Below are 11,451 nucleotides of genomic sequence, written 5' to 3' on the forward strand. Positions count from 1 at the left end.
CTTGGTATTGCCAGTCTTCTTAATTTTAGCCATTCTAGTGAATCAGAGTGATATCTTATTAGAGTTTTAATTCATATTGCTAGTTATTAATAAGGTTCAGCACATTTTCATATGCTTATTGACAATTTAGATATTTTCTTTGTAAGAGATCTGTTCAAATCCCTTGCTGTCTCAGATAATTTTTTTTCTATCTAAAGATGATGTAATTGTGTACATACAAAATACAAAAGGACATATAAACTATTGAAATTTTAAAATAAATTTAACAAGGTCACTGAAAAAAAGATCAATATTAAAATCAATCACATCTTTTGACATTAGTAATAAAAATTGGAAATTGACATTTCAAAATAATACCACTGATAAGAACATAAAAAGTCTACTACTGAGAAATTGTCACAGCCTTGAGGTGCCTAAGGAAACATGGAAATTAAAGGTACTGTGCCATTCTAAATGGCATCCCAGGACAGAAAAACAACTTTGGGTAAAAACTAAGGAGATCTGGGAATTCCCTTGAGTTTCACTGATTGGGACTCCATGCTTTCACTGCAGGATCCTGCTTGGATCCCTGGTTGGGGAACTATTTAATAAGATGTCACAAGTCTCACAGCCATAAATAAATAAAAATGAAATTCCTGCAACCAGCGGGGCTGGGTGGGTGGGTACAGGAATAAGGAGATTTGAATAAAGTGTAGATTTAAGTGTTTTTTTAAAAATAGCTTTGACAGGACAATTTGTCTTTACCTTTGACCTCTAAGTACAAGTCTATAATTGCATTTTTGACTCAGATGGCCAGAAAAAATAACAATTTTTTTCTCTAACATTGAGACAGTAGGTTTTAAATCTTGATCATTAATGAGGTTAAGCAACTTCTCTCTTTGTAAGTGAGCAAGGGACATGTAAGCACGTGATGAGGTAGTAAGCCTCAGTGAGAAGGGAAATCTGAGTGTGCAATAGGAGACTGTCAAGGCCACCTCCTCCTGAGAAACACGGTCTTTTAGTGAACAAACATTTACTTAGCAAACATGTCCTAACCACGTCATAAAGTAAAACAAATATTGCCATTTTCTTGAACTATTTTAAAACTATCTCTCAATAAATTTTTGCTGCTGGCTTGATTATGTGTCTTGCACATTCTTTCTGAGGTTCATTCCAATATATTTATGCTTTCTTATTGTTGCAAGTATGAATGAAATTTTTTCATGACATTTGCTAATTTTTAATGAACTAAGTTTTCCTTGAATTTTCATATATATATGCTTATGACAATAACTAATTTTGTTATTTTTCTCTGATAAGCTTTACAAACACTATATAAAAGTTTGGTTGATTTTTCAAGTTTTTAGATAAATACATTGCCTGCAAATAAAAAATTAAGATCTGAAAATAGCAAATGTGATGACCATATGGAGCAACTAATGTTTGTTGTGTATATTTGTACAACTACTTTCAAAAACATTATCTAGCAAAGCTGAAAATATGCATAGCCTGTGGTCTATGACCCAGTAATATGTGGATGTAAGAGCTGGACCATAATGAAGGCTGAACACTAACGAATTGATGCTTTTGAACTGTGGTATTGGAGAAGACTCTTGAGAGTCCCTTGAACTGCAGGGAGATTAAACCAGTCAATCCTAAAGGAAATCAATCCTGAACTTCGTTAGAAGGACTGATGCTGAAACTGAAACTGCAATCCTTTAATGAGCTGACTCATTAGAAAAGTCCCTGATGCTGGGAAAGACTGAAGGCAGGAGAGTGGGATGACAGAGGACACGATGGTTGGATGACATCTCTGATTCAATGGATATGAGTTTGAGCAAGCTCTGGGAGACGGTGAAGGACTGGGAAGTCTTGTTGCAGTCCATTGGGGTCACAAAGAATCTGACATGACTGAGCGACTGAACAACAACATGACCCAGTAAGTCCACTCTTAGCAATTACCCTGGGAGAGAATCATGTAAATATGCATCAGTATAGAAGTAAAGAATATTCAGATCAGCAATATTCATAAGAGTCCCAAACTAGAAACAGCCCAAATACCCATTAAAATTGCATAAATACTTTATCTATCCTGATAATAGGGTTATTAATAACAATAAAAAGAACCACAACTAAAGGCACAAATATGGCAGTCATTGAAAGACACTCACCTCAGAAGAAAATGTATACTATTATATAAATTTAAAAATAGGCCAGAGTAGACTGGAGACATTTTGCTTGGTGACAAAGAGAGTTCCTGTAAACTTCAGGACCACGATGGAAAGTCCGTCTCCAGCGTGAGAGAAGAGCGTGTCTTCCCACCTTCCAGCTGCGGCCTCGCTCTCGCCCTCTCTCAGCACCTGAGGCTGACTCTGCCCAGGCTGGGGTTGCCCTGTGCTCACAGCCAGGGGGCCCAGACCCCCTCCTCAGGCCTCCCCCCTGGTGTGAAAAGGGACAATATGCAGAGAGATCTAAGTGCCTCTGGTTGCAGCCTCTTCTCTCTTCCCTTTACTCACACTAAGGACATCATTCACAGGCCATGGACAATAATCATTGCCGTGTTTCTCCTGCTCACTTCAGATGCAGCTGGGACTCGGTATTCTGGTCAGGGCCTTGGCTAACTCTCCTAACTCCTCCAGAATGTACCCAACCAGAGGATCCTACACTCTTCATCCCTGTCACTCTCAGAATTCTCCCATCAGAGGGTCGATGGCCCAGGAACAGGCAGGAGCAGCCCAGGCTTTGTTTTCACTGTTTGCTGCCAGGACCCACTGCTGCTGGACACTCAGACTGGTCCTTTCAGAACATGCCCGTCTGCATCAAGCCTGTATTTACTTTTCCCTTCAGATCCCAGGTTGTTCTCTGAGCTGGACTCTGAATTCTCAGAATAACTATCAGGGCTGCATTGAGTCGGGCCAACCTAAGGTTGAGAAGAGGGTTAAAAGGACAACACATTGGCTGCAGCTGCTGAACAAGCCTCCGGGGGCCCCCTTGCCCCACCCTGCTGACATGAGGGCAGGTCGCACTGTGTAGGTTCTGGGTGAGTTTCCTGTCTCTGAGGCAGTTTCTGAATCTTTAAAGTGAAACAGCCCAAAGCAAAGCCGTCTACATACTCAAAACCGACAAGTGACTTGAATTTTGTTACATCATCAGAGATTGCGTAATGAACCCCAGAAGGCAAAAATGGCAATGAAGTTGATGCAACAAGTGAAAAGGAAACTAAATACAAGCTGCCAAAAGGAATTTCAGGATCCAGCCTGGGAATCCCCTCTGGCCTGGCCTCCTGGCTGAGTTGAGTGCACAGAGCAGAGGATCCTCCTGACTGCCTGCCAGACGCCTGTGGCTTCCTGGCTGAAACTCTGGGCTCCTAAAGTCCAGGGAAAACAAAGAATCCAGTGAGGGTGGGGGTGTGTCTTGTAGACAGCTGGCCTCTGTGCCACATAGGAATGTTTCCTGTTTCTGTCTAGAACTCTGAGTAATTGTTGCAATAGGCTTGGCAATGTCATCCCTGCTGCTGCTGCTAAGTCGCTTCAGTCGTGTCCGACTCTGTGCGACTCCATGGACGGCAGCCCATCAGGCTCCCCCGTCCCTGGGATTCTCCAAGCAAGAACAAAGGAGTGGGTTGCCATTTCCTTCTCCAATGCATTAAAGTGGAAAGTGAAAGTGAACTCACTCAGTCGTGTCTGACTCTTCTCGACCCCATGGACTGCAGCCTACCAGGCTCCTCCGTCCATGGGATTTTCCAGGCAAGAATACTGGAGTGGGGTGCCATCGCCTTCTCTGAATGTCATCCCAGTGAATGGCTATTTCTCCTCTTGCTGTGCAGTGGGTGAGCTGCAGGAATCTGTCTCTGAACAGCACTCTGGGAACTGCCTCATCTTCCTGACCACAGACCCAGAACATGAGGAAATAATCTGCTAAACAGATTCAAATAGAAGACTTAACGTAAGGAGCACTTGGGAAGTGTCTGGTACCATTCTGAGCATGTGCTATAAATTAAGGCAATTAATCTTGCCACACTTTCAAGGTAAGCTTTTATGATTATCTTAATTTTGCAGTTAAGACATAATGCAGCAATTTATAACTAGGCAATCCTTTTTTATGTACTAATGAAGAAATATCTCAAACATCTATTTGCAAGGAAATATAAATAAATGAGAAACTAAATTATATGAAAAATGGATATTTATGTGATATACATTAATATGTCCCTATGTATAGATTTATTAACTACATATGAAAATGTCTAGAAGGATACCCATTAAATTGTTAACAGTATAGGATTAGGGTATATCCTCCTAGAGGTCAAGGGTAGGCATTCCTTTGTATGAGTTATTTAAAAGTTTAGCAATGACATGTGTGTTTAATATATATAAATAAGCTTAAGAAACCCTCTTTACTTCTTTAGAGTCACATTTATCATGGCAGCTACTGATTCTCACATCTCTTTGCTGTCTCTGCAATCCCCAGCCCGCCTTGTTCTTCTTGCCTCCATTTGAACAATTTAGGAAGACTCTTTTCTCAGGAGTGGCCAAGTGTAGGAAACTTGCTCTCCCTTATTCATCCTACTCCAGGATCCTAGATCCCATATATGCGATTGACCTCCCACGATGTATGTGGTTCTCCACTAATCCTTGAAGGCGCTCCAGTTCTTACAGGCCCCAAGCAGGCAACTGTGTGCATGATCTGGGCTTTTCTTCACTTATCTCCCTCCCACCTCTAATCTATGTCTCAAGAATCCCATTCATTCCCTCCTCATATTGTCCCTTGTTCCTTCTATGACTCAGGGTGGATAACCCCGTTCCCTCTTTCTTCAGGTGACTTCAGTATAGGTTTATCTTGTAGGATCAGGCTTTGGGTTAGATTTTGTTCAAAGGTGTGTGCAAGCCAGCTTGCTTTTTTAAAACTACTTTTCTTTCCACTACTTAAATACAAATAGTAGTCTTCTACAAAATATAATACAAAACAACTATCTTATGAATAATAAATATTTAAATGCTATAAATAGCCTAAATATTTCTGATAATTTTAATAAATAAATAAATATTATAGGTTTTTAAGATATGGAAAATGGATTCTTAAATCTGTTTTAAACAGTTATGGTAACAAAACATTTAACATACATTTGAATAATCCCATATATTAGCTATTACTTATATGTCATCTGACACAAAACTAGAGTTAAAGGTTGCACTTTGAATCTTAGAAAATAGCCATTTAGTTGACCAGATGAACTGTTTTCACATTCAATGTCTTTTTTATTTCCTGAGTTTTCTGATGAGCTTGCTGGCAAAGACCAAGCACCTTCTGATTTCCACGCTAACAACCTCCCAGGCACAGCGGCTGTATTCTTTCTCTTTGAGATACACACTGATTCACTGGAAGTAACGCTTCACAGCCAATCTGGAGTTCTCATTCCCTAGAGGTGATTGTTCCCGTGTCCTTCCCTCCCTCAGACACGTGTCCAGGTCCTCCAACTGCTGATCAAGTCCCATGAGGAATCTGTCCAGGAGGCTCTCGTCCCGACCTGCAGAAGAGCCCGTGGTGCTGAAGAGCTGGAAGGTCTGCTGGAGCAACTCGTGCACAACAGCTGTGGCTTGTGTCTTCTCAAGCCTGGTCCCGTGCACCAGGGTCTGAGGAAATCTGAAGTCAGTCCTGTCCCTCAGACAGGACACAATGGGCAGTCTCTCCATCTGACTCCAACATGTGAAGCTTTCCAGATTGCCGTGGCTCGCAGGCAGCTCACAGCCCAGGGAGCACGTGGGGCTAGAGCAGAGCATCACCAAGGGCCAGCAGCACAGTGACGGGGAGAGCCACTGGGACACTGGGGGCTCGCAGGACTGCATGCAGGGGAGGTGTAGGCAAATTCTGAGGGCTTGGGGTGATGGGTGGCTCTTAAAGAGTGAGTAGAGAAACTTTCATTTTCTGGGTTTTTCCAGTTTGCCCTTTCCTTTCTTTTTCTACTCTTTGTAATGAAATCTATACAAGTGCTAATTTTTGCAATGAGTTCCTATGTGGGGGACATCAAATCATGCATGCCACTGTGGTTCATAGCTACACAGCTGTATAGCATGCTTCTCACACCTCCTTAGTTGTTCCTGGGGAGAAGAGTCTGATCAAAGTCAGAGAAGGGAGAAAAATTCATGCAAAATGGTGACTTTTCCAGGTCACCAAGAAATATTCAATATAAAAAGAGCTTATAAGAGAAGCTTTTGATTTTTCTCATTTTTTCCTTATTTACCCTTTTTCCCTTCTTCAAAAAATTCAGTTGTGTGTGTACCTTTACAATATCTGAGTAGGCCTTAAGCTCACTGGAGACATGATAGGGAACAATATCACTGATATCATTTGTTAAAAATGAATTATGTTGCAACTGTAATCCACAAGGCACTTTTTTAGGTGCTAGTTGTCCTGCTGCTGCTGCTGCTAAAATGCTCCAGTCGTGTCCAACTCTGTGTGACCCCATAGACAGCAGCCCACCAGGCTTCTCTGTCCCTGGGATTCTCCAGGCAAGAGTACTGGAGTGGGTTGCCATTGCCTTCTCCGGCTAGTTGTCCTAAAAAATTCAATTTTGCCTGTGTTTATTTCTCTTTATACCTCTGCTGCTGCTACTGCTAAGTCGCTCCAGTCGTGTCCAACTCTGTGCGACCCCATGGACTGCAGCCCCCCAGGCTCCCCCGTCCCTGGGATTCTCCAAGCAAGAACACTGGAGTAGGTTGCCATTTCCTTCTCCAATGCATGAAAGTGAAAAGTGAAAGTGAAGTTACTCAGTCCTGTCCAACTTAACGACCCCATGGACTTCAGCCTACCAGGCTCCTCTGTCCATGGGATTTTCCAGGCAAGAGTACTGGAGTGGGGCGCCGTTGCCACTATGGTGATAATCTACCATACACTCAGGGATACTGAGGTTGCAATTACATTCAACCCTTGTAATGGCATGTCTTTACCAATTCTGTAAGGTACAGATAATTTGTAATTATATTAATGACAGAAATTTTTACATGCAGCCTCTCAGCAAAGTGTTTTTAATGAACATGACAGTAATCTTCACAGCTTCCTTATGAGATAATTACTATAATTATTGACATGTTTGCAAATAAGGAAACTGAAAACTCAGAGAGATTAGTCAGGATTAACTGCATAAGTGGTACTTGACCACTAAACTATTCTGCCTCCATGTTATTCCTCATTAACCTTAAGCATTCTCCTTTAGCTGCACTACATGCAGTTGTAATTAAGTAATCCATCTAATTATGTAACATTTGACTGCCCTGATAGATTGTAAAATCCCTAAAGGCAGTAATGGCACATGTGGGGAATTCAGGAAGGTGTCTGTCCCAGAGGAAGTGCACAGAGGGGTCTCTGTCCCATTGTTGTTGGTCACTAAGGCATGTCCACTCTCTTTTACCCCATGGACTACAGCACACCAGGCTTCCCTGTCCTTCTCTATTGGTCAGATTTGCTCAAGTTCATATCCATTGAGTTGGTGATGCGATCCCGTCATCTCATCCTCTGTTGTCCCCTTCTCATCCTGCCCTCAGTCTTTCCCAGCATCACGGTCTTTTCCAGTGAGTGGGCCACAGAGCCAGGTCTTTTTTTTTTTTTTTTTTAGAGCCAGTTCTAAGAGAACTATACACACCAAAGTTTGACTACTCAAACCTAGTATTTGAAGACTGTTTCAGAAAATTATAATCTTCTGAAAACAAAGATAGTAAGAGTAAATTTAAATGGATTTTTAAACTTTCTGGATAATTTCTCAAAATATTTTCTCAGATGTAAACAGGGACTCTCAAAGTTCAGTTGTTGCTAAGTTGTTTCAGCTGTGTCCAACTCTTTTTGAAACTATGGCCCATAGTCTGCCAGGCTACTCTGTAGATATCAACAAAACACCACTTGAAATATAGGACTGGAAGTTAGCAAGGGCAATGGGAACTGTATCCTCTTTAATTGTAATGTAATGATTGTAATGTTCCTGGAATGAACAAATGACACATTTGTGACAAAGAAGAATAGGAATTGGAGAGGAAGAACTTACTAAGTTCCTCTGAAATAGGAAGCACTTTGTCAGAGGAGATAGCTCAGTCCAGTGCTTGAGACACTGGACATGGGGGCAAGTTTGCCTAGGTTGATGTCCCAGCTCCATCCTATACTGGCTATGTGACCTTCAGCACCCTGGTTTTCCTCTTGTATGGAAATGATAATCATATTTGTTTCCCTGGATTGTTGGGAAGATTGAATGACATAGCATGCTTCCGACCATGCCTGGACAAGACATAGAAGCATTCAGTATATACTAGCCATTCCCACGAGGGGGAAAATTCACACATCTAACTATGGGAACTGTATCGAATTTCCCTGAGATGACCTGCTTCCCTTCCTTTAATCCTCAGCTCAGTGGTCAACATTATTACATCTAGTCTCATCTCTTATGTGAACATGACGTCCTGTCCAAATCACTTATACCTAGTAGCTTCCAGGTAACAGCTGACCTCTCAGACGTGAATAAAATGGCTGTCCAATCTGTGACCCAGTCTCTTTCATGGTGAGTTAATAGGTCTATATCCTCAGAATCAGATAACGTCCATGAAGAGTGAGTAATGTAAACAGACAAATAAAAATAAGTAAATAGATACTGGGAGTTAGCAAAGCTGACAACTTGCCTCTTAGGTAACACTCCGCCTAAGAGCCTGCTACCCTCCTCCAGCTCTGTCTGCAGCTAAACAGTCTCACATGGGGTGGTCTGAAATCTGTCACTCTGTAGAGCTCTTCATCCCCATTTGTGTAGTTAAGTGACATTTTGTCATTTGAACAGAGAAAATGTCACTGTAGTTTTTTTTTTTTCAATTACATTGTTTCTCTTTACCTTTGTGTGTCACTTTTTCATTCACTGCTCACTTTTACTTTCTAGGAATGTTCAATGAGAGTGGAAAATTTTGATATCTTGAAAAATCACATAAGAAATACATTTCCTCTTCTTTTCACTTACATTTTCCCTTCCTTTATTTTTGCAACAAACCTCAAAATTGAAATAGAAAAGACTGCAGAAGCATCAGGACAGCTTTTACCAAGTGAAATACAAATAACAAAGAAGAGGTAACAATATGAAAATTATACAAAAGTAGGAAAGAAAACTGGGTTGCTTAGACATAGCAAGGACAATTACCTGGACTAATACAGAGAGGCTGCCTGATAGGACCCACACGGGGTCTCACTGATACTATGACTCATTATGTCGACCTTGCAAACAGAGAATAAAATTATAGTGATCTATGAGACTGACCAAATTGCCCAAATGGCATTCTGCTTTCTCACTGGTGCCTATCTTCTCAAAGCTACAAGACCACCAGATTCTAGACCTCCAGCTATGTGACCACAGGACTCAACTACAGGCTAAAAATTAACCAACCCTTCAGAAAATTTTTCACTGGTGGGGTATAAGTAGGACCCTGTCAGAAAGGGAGGAAGCTGGTTCTCCTTAAGGGCCAGTCACCCTCTCTTTTCCCTCTAGTAAATTTCCCTTTTCTTGCCTGACTGCCCAACTCACTTTCTTTTTCTCTGCACTCGCCTTACACTGCTGAAAAGCAGCAAAGACACATTCTAAACACCTGAACACTTGGAGGGAGCAGTGGTTACACTTTATTTTCTTGAAAGTGAATTTTGGAGGATCAATCATCTGAAAGAGGAGAGTGAAAACATTGGCTTAAAACTCAACATTCAGAAAACTAAGATCATGGCATCTGGTCCCATCACTTCATGGAAAAGTGATGGGGAAACAGTGACAGACTTTATTTTTAGAGGCTCCAAAATCACTGCAGATGGTCACTGCAGCCATGAAATTAAAAGATGCTTGCTCCTTGGAAGAAAAGTTATGACCAACCTAGACAGCTTATTAAAAAGCAGAGACATTACTTTGCCAACACAGGTCCATCTAGTCAAAGCTATGCTTTTCCCAATATTAATGTATGGATGTGAGATTTGGACTATAAAGAAAGCTGAGCACCAAAGAATTGATGCTTTTGAACTGTGGTGTTGGAGAAGACTCCTGAAAGTCCCTTGGACAGCAAGGAGATCCAACCAATCCGTCCTAAAGGAAATCAGTCCTGAATATTCATTGAAAGGACTGATGCCTAAGCTGAAACTCCAATACTTTGGACACCTGATGCAAAGAACTGAGTCATTGGAAAAGACCCTGATGCTGGGAAAGATTGAAAGTGGGAGGAGAAGGGGGTGACAGAGGATGAAATGGCTGGATGGCATCACTGACTCAATGGACATGAGTTTGAATAAACTCCTGGAGTTGGTGATGAACAGGGCGGCCTGGGGTGCTGCAGTCCATGGGGTTGCAGAGAGTTGGACATGACTGAGTAACTGAACTGAACTGAAGTGAAATGAATCACCTGGTGTAGTCTGAGCTTGTAACCGGGAAGGGTTAATTTTGAATTTCCACTGGATCTGCTTCTATGACTTTAACTCTTTGTGTTATTGGAGAAGACCCTTGAGAGTCCCTTGGACTGCAAGGAGATCCAACCAGTCCACCCTAAAAGGAGATCAGTCCTAAGTGTTCATTGGAATGACTTATGTTGAAGCTGAAACTCCAATACTTTGGACACCTGATACAAAGAACTGACTCATTTGAAAAGACCCTGATGCTGGGAAAGACTGAGGGCAGGAGGAGAAGGGGATGACAGAGGATGAGATGGTTGGATGGCATCACCAACTCAATGCACATGAGTTTGAGTAAGCTCCAGGAGTTGGTGATAGACAGGGAGGCCTGGCGTGCTGCGGTCCATGTGGTCGCAAAGAGACAGACACGACTGAGCAACTGAACTGAACTAAACTGAAACAACCATAATGGCCTGCCTCAGGGGATAACCTGACCCCACCTACCTGTGAAGGACTGTGATTCTTTGTGTGGCAATGGCACAGATGCCCTACTTGGCTACTTACCAGGTGGAACAGAAATTCACATTTGGGAAGGCCAGAATCACAGATAGATGTGACATCTTGGTTTGTTGACGTGACATGAGATATTCCATTTCACAGCACCCATGAAATGATTGTAAGGAAGTGCAATTAACACATGCCCCTACCTGAGGCTTACTAGACATTCTGGGAGATATTTACAGGAATTAAAAGGTCCTTTGGAGAAGGAAATGGCAACCCACTCCAGTATTCTTGCCTGGAGAATCCCATGGACGGAGGAGCTTTGTGGACAACAGTCCACGGGTCACAGAGTCGGACACGACTGAGCGACTTCACTCTCACTTTACTTTGTTTCCTCACCTCCCCCCAGTCTCTGATCCATAAAAGAATCTGACATCCAGGTCAGGACAAAATGGTTATTTTGAGGAGTTAGCCTTCCATCTTTATGGATATTTTCAGTGTAAGTCTAATGTATGATAATTTTCATGAATGATTTATAAATATTTGTAACAAATTATATTTCCTATTCTAGGTTAAGGGCTCAAGCAT

General features: G+C 41.8%; 1 pseudogene; it reads right to left on the reverse strand.

Annotated features, from left to right (window-relative positions):
- Nucleotides 1–5,198: 5,198 nt before the first annotated feature.
- On the reverse strand, nucleotides 5,199–11,087 carry LOC105000984 (annotated as a pseudogene).
- Nucleotides 11,088–11,451: the final 364 nt, after the last annotated feature.

The sequence above is a fragment of the Bison bison genome, unplaced genomic scaffold (assembly GCF_000754665.1).
Source record: "Bison bison bison isolate TAMUID 2011002044 unplaced genomic scaffold, Bison_UMD1.0 scf7180017864376, whole genome shotgun sequence".
NCBI classification, from domain to species: domain Eukaryota; kingdom Metazoa; phylum Chordata; class Mammalia; order Artiodactyla; family Bovidae; genus Bison; species Bison bison.